General features: G+C 43.9%; 1 protein-coding gene across 3 annotated transcripts in view; it reads left to right on the top strand.

The window, feature by feature from the left end:
• The first annotated feature begins 331 nt into the window (after nucleotides 1-331).
• LOC126062682 (oxygen-regulated protein 1-like) overlaps nucleotides 332-14,479 on the top strand; it is an 83,310-nt gene continuing 69,162 nt past the window's right edge. For 2 of the 3 annotated variants that reach the window (XM_049860435.1, XM_049860436.1), the window contains exons 1-2: nucleotides 332-458; nucleotides 2,752-2,831. The gene's annotated coding sequence lies outside the window, so the exon portion shown is untranslated. The remainder of the gene's footprint in view (nucleotides 459-2,751; nucleotides 2,832-14,479) is intronic. The other variant, XM_049860437.1, reaches the window with a different exon arrangement.

The raw sequence follows: 14,479 nt of genomic DNA, 5'->3' as shown, positions 1-14,479 counted from the left end.
TTGGTAGACTTAAAAGATGTAAACAGGTTAAAGGAGGTACTTTTATTAGAAAAGGAAAAAAAGGTGATCCTGTATGCAATGTAATTCAGATATTACAGGCAACTGGAAAGGGAAGGAAAAGCAGTTTTGCGTGCTGTGTGCTGTGTGGTTCTTTATCCCAGAGGAATTCCCTCACTGATACATTGTAGCAGGTGTGACCTGGAGACTAGCTGCTTCTCGGCCAGTTTGTGGCTTGGGAGTTAGGTGAAGTGTTTGCATTGCTACAGGTAGGACAGGTGACAACGCAAACATCGCTGCTCTCTGTGAGGAGCAGAAATTGTTTACTCCTAAGCAGTCCCTGAGCACCCAGCTCACAGAGAGGCCGGCCCCTTTGCTCTGATTCTCCGACGTTCCAGGCCTCTTTACTGAGACGTTTGGAAGTGACTGAGAGATTGCTTCCTATGTTTTGAAATTTACAGGTAAAGTATGTTTTTCTTGTAGCATTTTGGGGTAGAGAATGGTAATTAGAATCTTAAGTTTTATTATTAGGTTTTCTAAAGGAAAGGTATTTTAACATTTTATTTCAATGGGAGAGATTGCTTAATGGTGTGGAAAATATGCAAAAGGTGGTATAGAAAGCATGAGCAGCCCGAGGTGAATATTTTTAGTCTTGGTTGCTCTGCAGTAGGTGAGTGAACTGTTTTTCCTGTGAGGCATTTTTGCAGATGTTTCTAAGGTATTCTGGCTTGGAAAGCATATTTGGGTAAAGGGACCATGCATAGGACTTGGAACTTGATGCTTCAGGCCTCAGGGAACCACTGAAGGATTTTCAACAGAGGATTCATATGATCAGTCTTAGTTCCTGGAAATAATAACCAATAGTTATTAACTATGGCTGCCAGTGGGGCCAGACCAGAAGGATGTATGAAGACCAATTAGGGGCTGTTTATTAGTCTGATATGAAGTGATTATTAGGGATGGAGAAGGGCAGGACTGAAGAATACGAAAAGAATCCAGAGAAGAAGAGATGAGTTGGGGTATTTTTAGGGACTCACTCCCCAATGGGGAGAAGGAGGAGTTTAATGTGACTGGATTGCCATTAACTTCTCATATCCCCTGATATTGCCGTTTTTCAATAGTCTGCCCACAAACACGTGTCCAGTCTGCAGAATGGAGCTTAAGAAGGGCATAGTGGCAAGAGCACAGGATACAGAGTGAGAGGCGTGGGGCCGTGCGTGTGTGGTTCCCACTCATCTCACCTAGGTGTGTAGCTGTGGGAAAGTTCCTTCGTGTTTCTGGCCCTCGGTGTTTCTCACCGAAGTGAGGGTTAAAACCTTCCTCTCCCAGGGCTATTACAGAGTAGGAGAGTTGGGTGCCATATTCTAAATGAACACACCGTAAGTTAAAGTGCCAAATCAATGTTAGTTATTGCTTAGATTTTTTTTTTCCTCACTGGTTCAAATGGAAGTTCATGTTAATTCCAGTGAAGTTACCAGCTGTTCTGAGGGCTGTGCAGGCTCTCACATCCACCCCTAGAATATTGGACACTCGTGATGCCCTGTCCCACTGTCAGCCCACTCTCCCATTTTACAGATGTGGAGACAGCCAGGTGTCTTCCAGCAGCCATGGGAGAGAGTGTGGGCAACAAGGCTCTGCTGAGACAGCTCAGCACCATGTCCACTATTTCATCCCCCACCCCAGCACAACACCATTGGTCTATAAATGAGAAGACTGTCAAAGCTCCCTAGAGTTTGCGTGCAGGCTGCATTGCTCAGTGGTTATTCACCTTGTGCAAGTTATTTCACCTGTTCAGCTTTCTGTTTCCAAATCTGCGAACTGGGAATGACAACGGTAGAGGTAAGGGTACCCTGTGAGTTACGCAGCACATTGTAAGCATTCAGTGACATGTCGACGTCATCTAAGCAGACGTGGTATTTGGTGTCACCTCTGTCAGGGGTACTCAGGGGTGTAATGTGGGTCTGGATCGGAAGCTTCCAGGTGGGCTTGAGGCACACGCTTGCTCTCGCTGTCCTCTCAGCACTGGAGACTGATGTCCTTTGCAGCCTCAGGAGGGTGAGATGAGGCTCTGGACCCTGGAGAGACCTCAGCTGACAGGAGGATGGGCCACGAGAGTCAAAGTGCTTGAGAAGTGGGTGGTGTCATTGGAATGACCTCATTCCTCTGGAAGATGTGGCTCCATAGAATAGGGTTTTGTCCATCCAGCCCCACAGATTGGAAACTGAATCAAGCAAAAGTTCCTAGCACTAAGGCTTCTTAATATACCCCCAGCCTCCTCACTTGCTTTGATAAATGTGAGACTGATGGCACCATATTTTACAAGAACATACCAAGAAACCACTTTCTTCCTTTTTTTCTTCAACCAGAGTTTGTATATTATTAAATATTTCCTGTAGATTTTTAGCAAAACCAAGTGAGTGCTTAAATCACTTGACGTCTACACCATAGCAATAGGCGTTTAGTTTCTGTTTATTTTATTTAGTGTCTTAGAATCATCTAACAGCATCGTAACATAAAAGCCAAACAACACCCTTAGAAACATGTAAACACAACAAAGACGTAGGCTTTGGCACAGCTGAATGTTTCCTTCAGTACCAGGAAATGCTACAGAAGTTTGGCAGGCGTGATTTAATGGGCCAAGTCACAGAAGAGTGGGTATTACAGACTGCCAGGTCGTAAAACCTAAGTTGTGGCTTTGCAAGGGATTGATTGGCATACCGCATAAACTTTTGCCATTGGATTCTTTTATTTCAGGTTGATTCACTTAGTCACAGAAGTATTTTAGTGACTAACGAACAGAAGAAAGATCAATAACAGCATTGCTAGAACATTCAGTGAGTAAATTTCTGCTCTATGCATAGTTGGTGAATGCCAGATTTCAATTAATTACGTATCCTGATAATGTATGAATTAATACCATGATATCATATATGCAGTAACTGTATTCATATAATTAAAATACACGAAAATATAAATAAGAATAAATTTGATTTTCTTTAGAAGGTATTTTAAATTATTTTAGCATTTCAAGGCTGCCTTAATCCCCCCTTACAGGCAGCATGAGAGGGAGCTCACCAAGTCCACCAACAGAAAACGTGTGGTTAAGGGTTTGAGGGAAAGAAGGCCTTCACAGCTATGCTGTCTGTGGTGGGATCCAGCCTTGGGGCCTATGGGTTCTAGACAGGCCCATTGCTGTGGGCTGCTCTGGGCCTTCTCTCTTGTTAGATGGACACCGTCCCTTATTTAATAATAATTTTGACTCCGCTCAATCCAAATGTAATCAACTGTTGTGAAGTTAGTGTTCCCCAAAAAGATATGTTGAAGTCCTAACCCTTGTATCTGTGACAATGACCTTGTTTGGGAAAATAGATGTTATCAGTTAAGTTAAGCAGTTCATACCAGAGGAGGGTGGTGTCTTAGGGTGTGTGTGTGTGTGTGAGAGAGAGAGAGAGAGAGAAAGAGAGAGAGACAAAGGAATCTTTGACTTTAGGGAATGGGCTCATGCAATTGTGGTGGGCTAGCAAGTCCAGAACCCATAGATCAGGTGACAGTCTGGAGGTCCTGTAGTCTTGTGTCCCCAAATCCATAGGTCAGGTGATGGGAAGAGGAAAGGCATTCTGGCAAAATGTTTATTCATAGGCTGGAGGCAGAACTCACCCTAGCAAAACTCCGTTTTTTCTCTTAAGACCTTCAACTACTTGGATAAAGCCCACTCACGTTATGGAAGATAATCTGCTTTATTTAGGCTAACTGATTTAATCACATGTAACTACCCCATTACAGCAACTAGACTAGTGTTTGACACAACAGCTGGGCACCACAGCCTAGCCAAGGGGACACATAAAATTAACCATCACAGATGTGTTCTCATCCCTTTTGAGTGGTGTCTTCTAAAATGGGAGGCCAGTCATGGAGACAGGGACACAAACTGCGGGAAGATGCCATGTGAAGATGCATCTGCAAGCAGCAAAGGAATGCCAGGGATCGCTGGCAGCCACTAGCAGCTGGGCCAAAGGCACGGAACAGTTCCTCTCTCCAAGCCCTTTGAAGGAATTGACACAGCCGATACCCTGATTTGGACTTCAAGCCACCAGAATTGTGAGACCATGAATTTCTGTTCTGCGGAGTCACCCACTTTGTAGTGTTTTGCTATGGCTGCCCAGGAAATGCTTTGTCCTCCTGATCAGAGAAGAAGATGGCAGAGTGTGAAGCCCTGCTTCAGTGAGCTTTGGCCAGGCTATACTAGAGGTAGGTCAGGATGCTAGACGTGAAATTAATGACCCCCTGCAGCACCTCCTCCAGACACTTAGAAGACAGCCCATGTTCCTCAGGCTGTGCTCTCTGAGGGGCATGGAGGGCCTCGCATGGCAAAGCTCCCTCCAGGTTCCCTCTCTCTTGGCCAGAAGCAGGCATGGGGCAGGTCAAAGCTGGTCCATCCTAGAATCTCCACATGGCAGCTGCATCATTCCCATTATTCTTGGGGGCTGTCCTAGTTTGGTCAGTTAGTTTTCTCCTGATGGAGCCATGGGTTTCTAACCAGAGGTTGGCAGACTGTGGCAAGCCGTAAGGAAAGCCTCAGCTGAGCTCAGGCATCACTTCTCTCTACTGTCCCCCCAACACCCCACCAGCCTGGGCCTTTACCCCATTCATGTGAAAGTGAGAGAGAGGAAAGTGGTAAGAGATTGTAAGAGATTGTATGCTAGCAGATTATTTACAAAGGACTCAGACCATTAACTATTAAAAACCATGGAGACAAAACAACCTCAAAGAGTTAGAGTCAGGTAAAGTGCTTCACACTTGAGATGATTAAAAAGAATAGTCAGGGACAGTGGTGGTTCAGGGGTAGAATTCTCGCCTTCCGTGTGGGAGACTGGGGTTGGATTCCTGGCCAGTGCACCTCATGCACAGCCACACCCGTCTGCCAGTGGAAGTTTGCTTGTTGTCATGATGCTAAATCCCTGGGTAGAGCACAAGGTCAAGCGCTTGGCTACTAGCTGAAGGGTTGGCGGGTGGAACCCACCCAGAGGCACCTAGGAAGACAGGCCTGACAGTCTGCTTCTGAGGGGTCACAGTCTTAAAAACCTTAGGGAACAGTTCTACTCTGCATACATGGGATCACCATGAGTCAGAATTAACTTGACAGCAACTAACAACAGCAACAATGGTGCCGGACAGGTTTCAGTGGAACTTCCAGATTAGGACAGATTAGGAAGAAAGGCCTGGCGATCTACGTCAGAAAATCACCCAGTGGAAACTCTGTGGGTCACAGTGGTCTTGTCCCCACCCGACCGTGGGGAAGGTTCACCTTTGTGCATGGGGTCATCATGAGTCCAGGGCCGACCAGACAGCAGCAAACAACAACAAGAAGAACAGGAGGTTTTCCCAGGGACAGGTCTGAGGCGCTGTGTGAGGAGTGCTGGGTGGAGGAAATGTTGGAGGGTTACTGCCCATAGGCTCTGTCCCTGGGTGAACCCTAGTGGGACACTCAGGAAAACATAGCCGATGCAATCAGCTTGCAAATCCCTGTCCACAGACCTGGGCCCACCCGCAGCTCCAGCTCTGGGTGTGCCCTGATTTTCTCACACTTGATTTGAATACTTGAGTTGCTGTAGCCCAAAAGGCAATTCGGCTTTTGCTTCTCTATAGAAAAAATTTAAAGGAAAAATTCTTCAGTAGAGGTAACTCTTTTGGCCTCCTTCCATCAGAATGCTTATTTGATGTATTTTGGTGGTCTCTCCTTTAGTCACAAGAGGTATTGTTGCTCATCAGGGTTTTTATACATAGAGAGGGATGGCTACATTTGGCAAAATGAGTAGAGAACTTTCATTATATTCTGGTAAAAGGGTCAATTTAATGGATACCTAGGCGTATTTTTACACTCTCAGATCCAAACCCCGTTCAGGAGACTACAAAAGGCTTTATTTTTACAGCATAACTCAAAGCTTATCAAGGCTGCAGGCATTTTACTTATTATCATGAGGCTTCCTGAGGAAAAGTAAAGTAAAAATATAGGCAGGCAGGCTTCCAGACCTTTCCTCTGTAACATATGAGATGGAAAAGGAAAAAATGTTCCTACTGGTTTTAAGGCCATTATTTTCAGTGTAATGGACTTTGAATTCAGTAAGCAATGGGAAGCTAGACCTTACTTTGTAGATTCAAGTAAAAAAAAAAAAATTCTTTGGGGAAGAATCTACTATAAAGTCATGGATTTGAGAACGTTTCACAGAATGTTGGCGTCCTCTGAAGCGTTTCTGTAAAATCTTTGGAAGAAACGTTTGTAATTGGTGTGGCATATTTGCTGTTTCTTCCCTAGGTCAGGCATCCCCCAAGTACCCAAATTATTTATTTTCTTGTCTGTGTGTGTTTGGGGTGGGGAGGCAGAGGGAGATTGTTCTTAGCTTAATGCAGGTACTTCTTTCAAATAATTATGGTGGCAATTAACAGAGGCATGAAGTCAGACTTAAATATATTTTGTTCTCATAAAAATGTGAATATATGGTTTAGGGTTGGTATGGTATATCTAAAGTTGCAAGACCCAGCCTTCTTCTATCTTTTCACTCTGCTATGATTAGCTACTATTCTCAAGGCACCTCATGGCCCAAGATGGCTGCTGGAGCTCCAGGCATTCAACCATATTGTAGGACACAGGAAGAAGGCAGAAGGGAGAAAGGTATCCCTTCCTATTAGCAGTCTTCCTGAGAGTACTACACAACACTACTGCTTTCATCAGCAGTTAGGACTTAGTTACATGGCCACAGGTGGCTTCATCTGAGACTGAGAAATACTCATGGCTTTTAAAAAGTCAGAATCTTTTTATTAAAAAGAGAGGATGATTGATGAGTGGTGTCTGGGGTCTTAAAAGCTAGCAAGCCGCCATCTAATATGCACCAATTGGTCTCAACCCACCTGGAGCAAAGGAGAATGAAGAACACCAGACACAAGGAAAATATGAGCCCAAGAGAAAGAAACGGCCACATAAGCCAGAGACTCCATCAGCCTGAGACCCGAAGAACTAGGTGGTGCCAGGCTACCACCAATGACTGCCCTGACAGGGAACACAACAGCGAGTCCCTGAAGGAACAGGAGAAAAGTGGGATGCACACCTCAAATTCTAGTAAAAAGACTAGACTTAATGGTCTGACTGAGACTGGAGGGACCCCAGAGGTCATGGTCCCTGGACTCTGTTAGCCCAAAACTAAAACCATTCCTGAAGCCAACTCTTCAGACAAAGATTAGACTGGACTATAATACATAAAATGATACTGGCAAGGAGTGTGCTTCTCAGCTCAAGTAGACACATGAGACTATGTGGGCAGCCCCTGTCTGGAGGTAAGATGAGAAGGCAGAAGGGTATAGGAGCTGGTTGAATGGACGTGGGAAATACATGGCGGAGAAAAGGAGTGTGCTGTCACATTGTAGGGAGAGCAAGTAGGGTCACATAACAATGTGTGTATCAGTTTTTGTATGAGAAACTGACTTGAATTGTAAAAGTTCACTTAAAGCACAATTTAAAAAATTAAAATAAAAAAAGAGAGGATGAATGGATTTTTAAAATACGTTCCTGAATTGGGAAAATGCTAGTCACTTTATTGAGAAATGGCTCTAGAGTCCCTTCTTTACCGAAGAGGGGATTGGGTATCTCTGCTTTCTACAGTCAGAAATTGAACATGAAGTTATACTTTTTAAAAACTGTATCCCTTATGCCTCCCTATTGCCAAATGTTGTGCTAAGCATTTTCCTTTAGGTCATCACTTAATTATTTCCATTTGTTCAGATTAAGAAAGTGAGGCTCAGAGGTGATATTTGACAAAGGCCAGTGTCAGTTAATTGGGGAAAAGATAGTCTTTTTAACAAATGGTGCTGGCATAACTGGATATCCATCTGCAAAAAAATGAAACAGGACCCATACCTCACACCATGCACAAAAACTAACTCCAAGTGGATCAAAGACCTCAGCATAAAGACTAAAACGATAAAGATCACGGAAGGAAAAATAGGGACAACGTTAGAAGCCCTAACACAAGGCATAAACAGAATACAAAACATTACCAAAAATGACAAAGAGAAACCAGATAACTGGGAGCTCCTAAAAATCAAACACCTATGCTCATCTAAAGACTTCACCAAAAGAGCCAAAAGACCACCTACAGATTGGAAAAGAATTTTCAGCTATGGCATCTCCGACCAGCGCCTGATCTCTAAAATCTATATGATTCTGTTAAAACTCAACCACAAAAAGACAAACAACCCAATCAAAAATTGGGCAAAGGATATGAACACGCACTTCACTAAAGAAGATATTCAGGCGGCTAACAGATACGTGAGGAAATGCTCTCGATCATTAGCCATTAGAGAAATGCAAATTAAAACTACGATGAGATTCCATCTCACTCCAACAAGGCTGGCATTAATCTAAAAAACACAAAATAATAAATGTTGGAGAGGCTGTGGAGAGATTGGAACACTTTTACAGTGCTAGTGGGAATGTAAAATGGTACAACCACTTTGGAAATCAACCTGGCGTTTCCTTTAAAAGCTAGAAATAGAACTACCATACAACCCAGAAATCCCACTGCTCAGAATATATCCTAGAGAAATAAGAGCCTTTACACGAACAGATATATGTACACCTATGTTTACTGCAGCACTGTTTACAATAGCAAAAAGCTGGAAGCAACCAAGATGTCCATCGACAGACGAATGGATAAATAAATTATGATATATTCACACAATGGAATACTATGCATCAATAAAGAACAGTGATGAACCTGTGAAACATTTCATAACATGGAGGAACCTGGAAGGCATTATGCTGAGCGAAATTAGTCAGATGCAAAAGGACAAATATTGTATAAGGCCACTATTATAAGATCTTGAGAAATAGTTTAAACTGAGAAGAACACATTCTTTTGTGGTTATGAGGGTGGGGGGAAGGAGGGTGGGAGAGGGTTATTTACTGATTAGATAGTAGATAAGAACTACTTTAGGTGAAGGGAAGGACAACACTCAGTACAGGGGAGATCGGCACAACTGGACTGGACCAAAAGCAAAGAAGTTTCCTGAATAAACTGAATGCTTCGAAGGTCAGTGGAGCAAGGGTGGGGGTTTGGGGACTATGGCTTCAGGGGACATCTAAGTCAATTGGTAAAATAAATCCTATTAAGAAAATGTTCTGCATCCCACTTTGAAGTGTGGCGTCTGGGGTCTTAAATGCTAACAAGCGGCCATCTAAAGATACATCAATGAGCCTCAACCCACATGGATCAAAGGAAAATGAAGAACATCAAGGTCACAAGGTAATTATGAGCCCAAGAGACAGAAAGGGCAACATGAACTAGAGACTACATCATCCCGAGACCAGAAGAACTAGATGGTGCCTGGCCACAACTGATGACTGCCCTGACAGGGAGCACAACAGTGAACTCTTGAGGGAGCAGGAGAACAGTGGGATGCAGACCACAAATTCTCATAAAAAAAGACCAGACTTAATGGTCTGACTAAGGCTAGAAGAATCCCGGCGGTCATGGTCCCCAAACCTTCTGTTGGCCCAGGACAGGAACCATTCCCGAAGCTAACTCATCAGACATGGATTGGACTGGACAAGGGGTTGGAGAGAGATGCTGATGAGGAGTGAGATACTTGCATCAGGTGGACACTTGAGACTATGTTGGCATCTCCTGTCTGGAGGGGAGATAGGAGAGTAGAGGGGGTTAGAAACTGGCAAAACTGTCAAGAAAGGAGAGACTAGAAGGAGGGAGCGGGCTGAGTCGTTAGGGGGAGAGTAACTGGGAGTGTGTAGTAAGGTGTATATAAGTTTATATGTGAGAGACTGACTTGATTTGTAAACTTTCACTTAAAGCACAATAAAAATTATTTAAAAAAAATGAAAGTGAGGCTCAGAAAGGTTAGGCAATTTGCTCTGGGTCTCACAACTAGTAAGCAGCAGAAAAAAAAAAAAAAAAAAAAAGAACCACACTGAGGAAACTGGACCCATCTGAATCCAAAGACCATGCACCGGGGAAGAATGGATTTTGAATGATAACCAGCAATCTCTGTTATACTAATCAAAAAATATCTGTTGAATTGAATTGGACCAGTTGGCTAGAATTGGTGGTAGTGTATCAGAGATCTTCCTCTAGAGTTACGGCCCTTGAAAAACTGGGTAGGGAGCCTCAATACCTGACAGTGTGATGACTATGATCACATTCTGATCATTCCTATGTCCTGCACTGACCCTGACCTCCTGGGGGCAAGGATATTAAAGACCTGTGCTTGTCGCAACAACAGCAAAAAACAAACAAGCCAGGTAAAACTTGGGCAAAGGACTTGAATAGGTATTTCTCAAACACACGAAAAGATGTTCAGAGTCATTAGTCATTAGGAGAACGCAAAGCAAAACCATAATGAGATACCACTTCATGCTCACCAGGCTGGCTATTATCAGAAAAATGAAAAATATCAAATACTGGCAAAAATGTCGAGAAATTGTAACCTTCACCCATTGCTGGTGGGATCTTAAAATAGTAAAAGCACGTAGAAAACAGTTTAGTGATTCCTCAAAAAGTTAAGCAGAATTATCATATGACCCAGCAATTCCACTTATGGGTATACACCCCAAAACTTGAAAGCAGGGGCTCTTAAAGATACTTGCATGCCAATGTTCATTCCAGCACTATTCACCATAGCCAAAGACAAAAACAACCCAAGTGTGCATCAGCAGATAAATGGATAAAGCAAATTGTGGCTTATACATGCAGCCATAAAGAGAAATAAACTTTTGATATAGGCTATGACGTGGATGAACCTTGAAAATGTTACGCTGAGTGATATAAGTTAGACACAAAAGGACAAATATTGTGTGATCCCACTTACATGAAATGTCTAGAATAGGCAGATGCATAGAAATAATAGTTTGTTAATAATTTCCAGGGCTGGGGGAGGAGGAATTGGGGAGTTTTACTCTAAGTAAGGTAGCCTTTGTCCTTGTTTCTAGGAAAATGACCCTTGCAGAAATCGGGGTGCCTTGGTCTGGGACTTCCAGACCATACCTGAGGATGTGTGGTGGCAAGTAGGGATTGGCTAAACCAGAAAAGATTCATCTGGAAGGCCAATATCAACACTAGCCTCGGTAGGCATGAGTCAGCCTATCATTCAGGACTGGCTGAAAAAAGCCCAGAACGCTAAGGCTCCGAGAACTTCCTGGTTGATGAGAACATCTGCTTTCTGGAGGGTAATATATCTCTTGGGATATGGAAGCTTCGAATCAGGGACCCTCCCACACCTTGCCTTATGCATTTCTTCATTTGCATCTTTTTTGGCTATTATAAATCTGTAGTTGTATGTTATCTCTGTAAATTCTATGAGTTGTTCCAGTGAATTATTGAACCCAAATGGGCAGTGGGAACCAAAAGGCCAGAAAGAAAGGGTGTCATGTGGACTTCTGAGCTTGTGGCTGGCATCCTGAAGGGATAGTGGGAAACCAGCCCTGAATATGTGGCCAGAACCCTTGTGACCAAGTGGTTAAGAGCTACGGTGGCCTACAGCTACTAACTGAAAGACTGGCAGTTCAAATCCACCAGCCATTCCTTTGAAACCCTATAGGGCAGTTCTACTCTGTCCTATAGGGTCACTATAAGTTAGAATTGACTCGATGGCAGTGGGTTTGGTTTTTTTTGGTTAGGTTGGGATGTTATGTGGACTCCCCAAACTTGTAACTTGCGTCTCCCTAAAGGAGTGTCCTTTTAACTTGTGATGTCTGACCTAGCTCTGGGTGGCTAGGGTGGCTTGGAGAAAGAGATTGAGAGTGGCTCAGGGCAGTTGGATGGAGAAGTGGGAATGTGAGGTTGTAAATTACAGTCCCCAAATTTGGGAAATTGGTTCATGCTGATCCTTCCTGAGCAGGGAGCTATTGGTTACAGGACACTGAGTTTCCATTTGGAGTGAGGAAAAACTTCTGGGTATGTAATGGCGATGGTTGCTCGACATGGCAAATGTAATTAATGTCACTGAATTGTACACTTAAAAATGGTTGAAGTGGCAGGTTTTTGTTATATATACTTTATCATAAGAAAATAAAAAAAGTCTGCTCTTTCATCTTCAAGGAAGTTGGGGGTGAACGCAAATGGTGTGAGAGAAATGCTTCCAAGTTCCATGAGATGAAAATAAAGTGCTTTGAGGATGAATGAGTAACCTGAGGACCTCTCTAGCATCATGTATATAGTCACTATCTGGGACAAAATCAAGAGAAGACTCCAGCTTCCTCATGACATTATAAGGGGCTCTACCATTTAGTGTCTGTGCAACCAACGACAAGTTATTTAAGGTTTCTAAGCCTCAGTTTCCTCATCTTTAAAACAGGGATAATAAAAGTCCGTACTTTCCTAGGGTTGTTATGAGGATTAAAAAAAAAAAAAATGCATGTGAAGAGCTTAGCTGAGTGCCTGGCACATATTAAGTACTCAATAAACATTAGTCATTATTATTAACAATGCAAAAAAAAAAAAAAAAAGGCAGAACGAAATGTTCAAAGCTGTGCTCCCAGGCCAGAATGTGTTGATCAGAAGGGAGTGGTTGGTGAAAGGTCAGAGTGAAGCCTGGCAAGGACATAACATAAAGGTCAAGCTGCCTGTCTCTCTCCACTTTCCTCATGGCACAGAGGGTCTGCCCAGTGAGTTGATCTGGATTACTGTGGTCCCACGGCAAGGCCGCCTAAATTGTGTGTAAGATCATACATGGCTACATTAGCATGATGCCATTTTGCATTTGGTTCCTCCCTCATTCACTAAGTAACCTTGTGACTGTTCCTTGGCTTGCCATATGGATCTCCGTACAGAGGAGGCACGTGTCATTTCGACATGAGTATTCAGCTGTACTTCCACTATACGTTAATGAAGTGGCATTCTTTTTTTTTTTTTTTTTAATATTTATTGTGCTTTAAGTGAAAGTTTATAAACCAAGCCAGTCTCTCATACAAAAATCTATATACACCTTGCTGTATACTCCTAGCTGCTCTTTCCTAATGAGTCAGGACACTCCTTCCCTCCACTCTCTGTTTTCGTGTCCATTCGGCCAGCTTCTGACCCCCTCTCCCCTCTCATCTCTTCTCCAAACAGGAGCTGTCCACATAGTCTCATGTGTCTACTTGATCCCAGAAGCTCACTCTTCCCCAGTGTCATTTTCTGTCCCATAGTCTAGTCCAATCCCTGTCTGAAGAGTTGGCTTAGGAATGATTCCTGTCTCGGGCTAACAGAAGGTCTGGGGACCATGACCTCCGTGGTCCTTGTAGTCTCAGTCAGACCATTAAGTCTGGTCTTTTTACAAGAATTAGGGGCCCGAATCCCACTGCTCTCCTGCTCCCTCAGGGGTTCTCTGTTGTGTTCCCTGTCAGGGCAGTCATCAGTTGTAGCTGGGCACCATCTAGTTCTTCTGGTCTCAGGCTGATGTAGTCTCTGGTTTATGTGGCCCTTTCTGCCTCTTGGGCTCATAATTACCTTGTGTCCTTGGTGTTCTTCATTCTCCTTTGCTCCAGGTGGGTTGAGACCAATTGGAGCATCTTAGATGGCCGCTTGCTTGTGTTTAAGACCCCAGACGTGAAGTGGCATTCTTATGACATCATTCCCCGTGGGCTTAATTAATGCAAGTCTGCCACCAAAATGAGGAAACTTTCACTACCATGTGATAAAATTGGCTTTCTGAGCTTGTAGAGCTGAGGGCCAGACCCCGGACTATGGTAAATTTACCTGAGTAATAAGAGTCTATGAGGGCTGGTGGGCTGCAGTGAGCTGGCCCCCAGACAACCTCCCACACCCACCATGCACCTCCCAGGCTCCTTCTTGTGGAACATTTTCACAGACATTGTTACAACAGGTAATGGTTCCAGGAAAGTGCTCCTCCTGAGTCACTGAGAGCCTGGTGGTTGTTAGGCCCTGGGGATATGGCAGTACCTAAGAGGGACGCTTGCAGTAGTGCTCCAGTAGCAGAATCCCCACCTTCCATGCCAAAGACTCAGGTTTGATTCCAGCCAGTGCACCTCATGTGTAGCCACCACCATCTGTCGGTGAAGGCCTGTGTGTTTCTGTGATGCCTAACAGCTTTTGGAGAACTTCTAGACTAAGAAAGACCAGGAAGCAAGGCCTGCCAATCTACTTCTGAAAGTCAGCAATGAAAACCCTATAGATCACAAGGGTCCTATCTGCAACTGATCATGAAGACGGTGCAGAACCAAGCAGTGTTTGGTTCTGTTGTGCATGGGGTTGCCATGAGCTGGGAGCCGACTCAACAGCAGCTAACAACAACAGTAAGGACAATCCTCACGTCATGGAGATTACGGTCCAGCAGGACAGGTGTTCAACAAAATCATCATGAACAGTGAGTCACATAATGTGAAGGTTTCAGTGCCCGAAGGGGAGAGCACGTGTTGAGGGCAGTACAAATTGGGATGGTGGTGAAAGAAAGGCGCCTTCTCAGTCTTAAGCTGAAAGAG

This window comes from Elephas maximus, chromosome 19 (genome assembly GCF_024166365.1).
Source record: "Elephas maximus indicus isolate mEleMax1 chromosome 19, mEleMax1 primary haplotype, whole genome shotgun sequence".
Taxonomy (NCBI): Eukaryota; Metazoa; Chordata; class Mammalia; order Proboscidea; family Elephantidae; genus Elephas; species Elephas maximus.
Note: the sequence above shows the minus strand (reverse complement) of the source record. Positions and strands in the feature narration are given on the sequence as shown.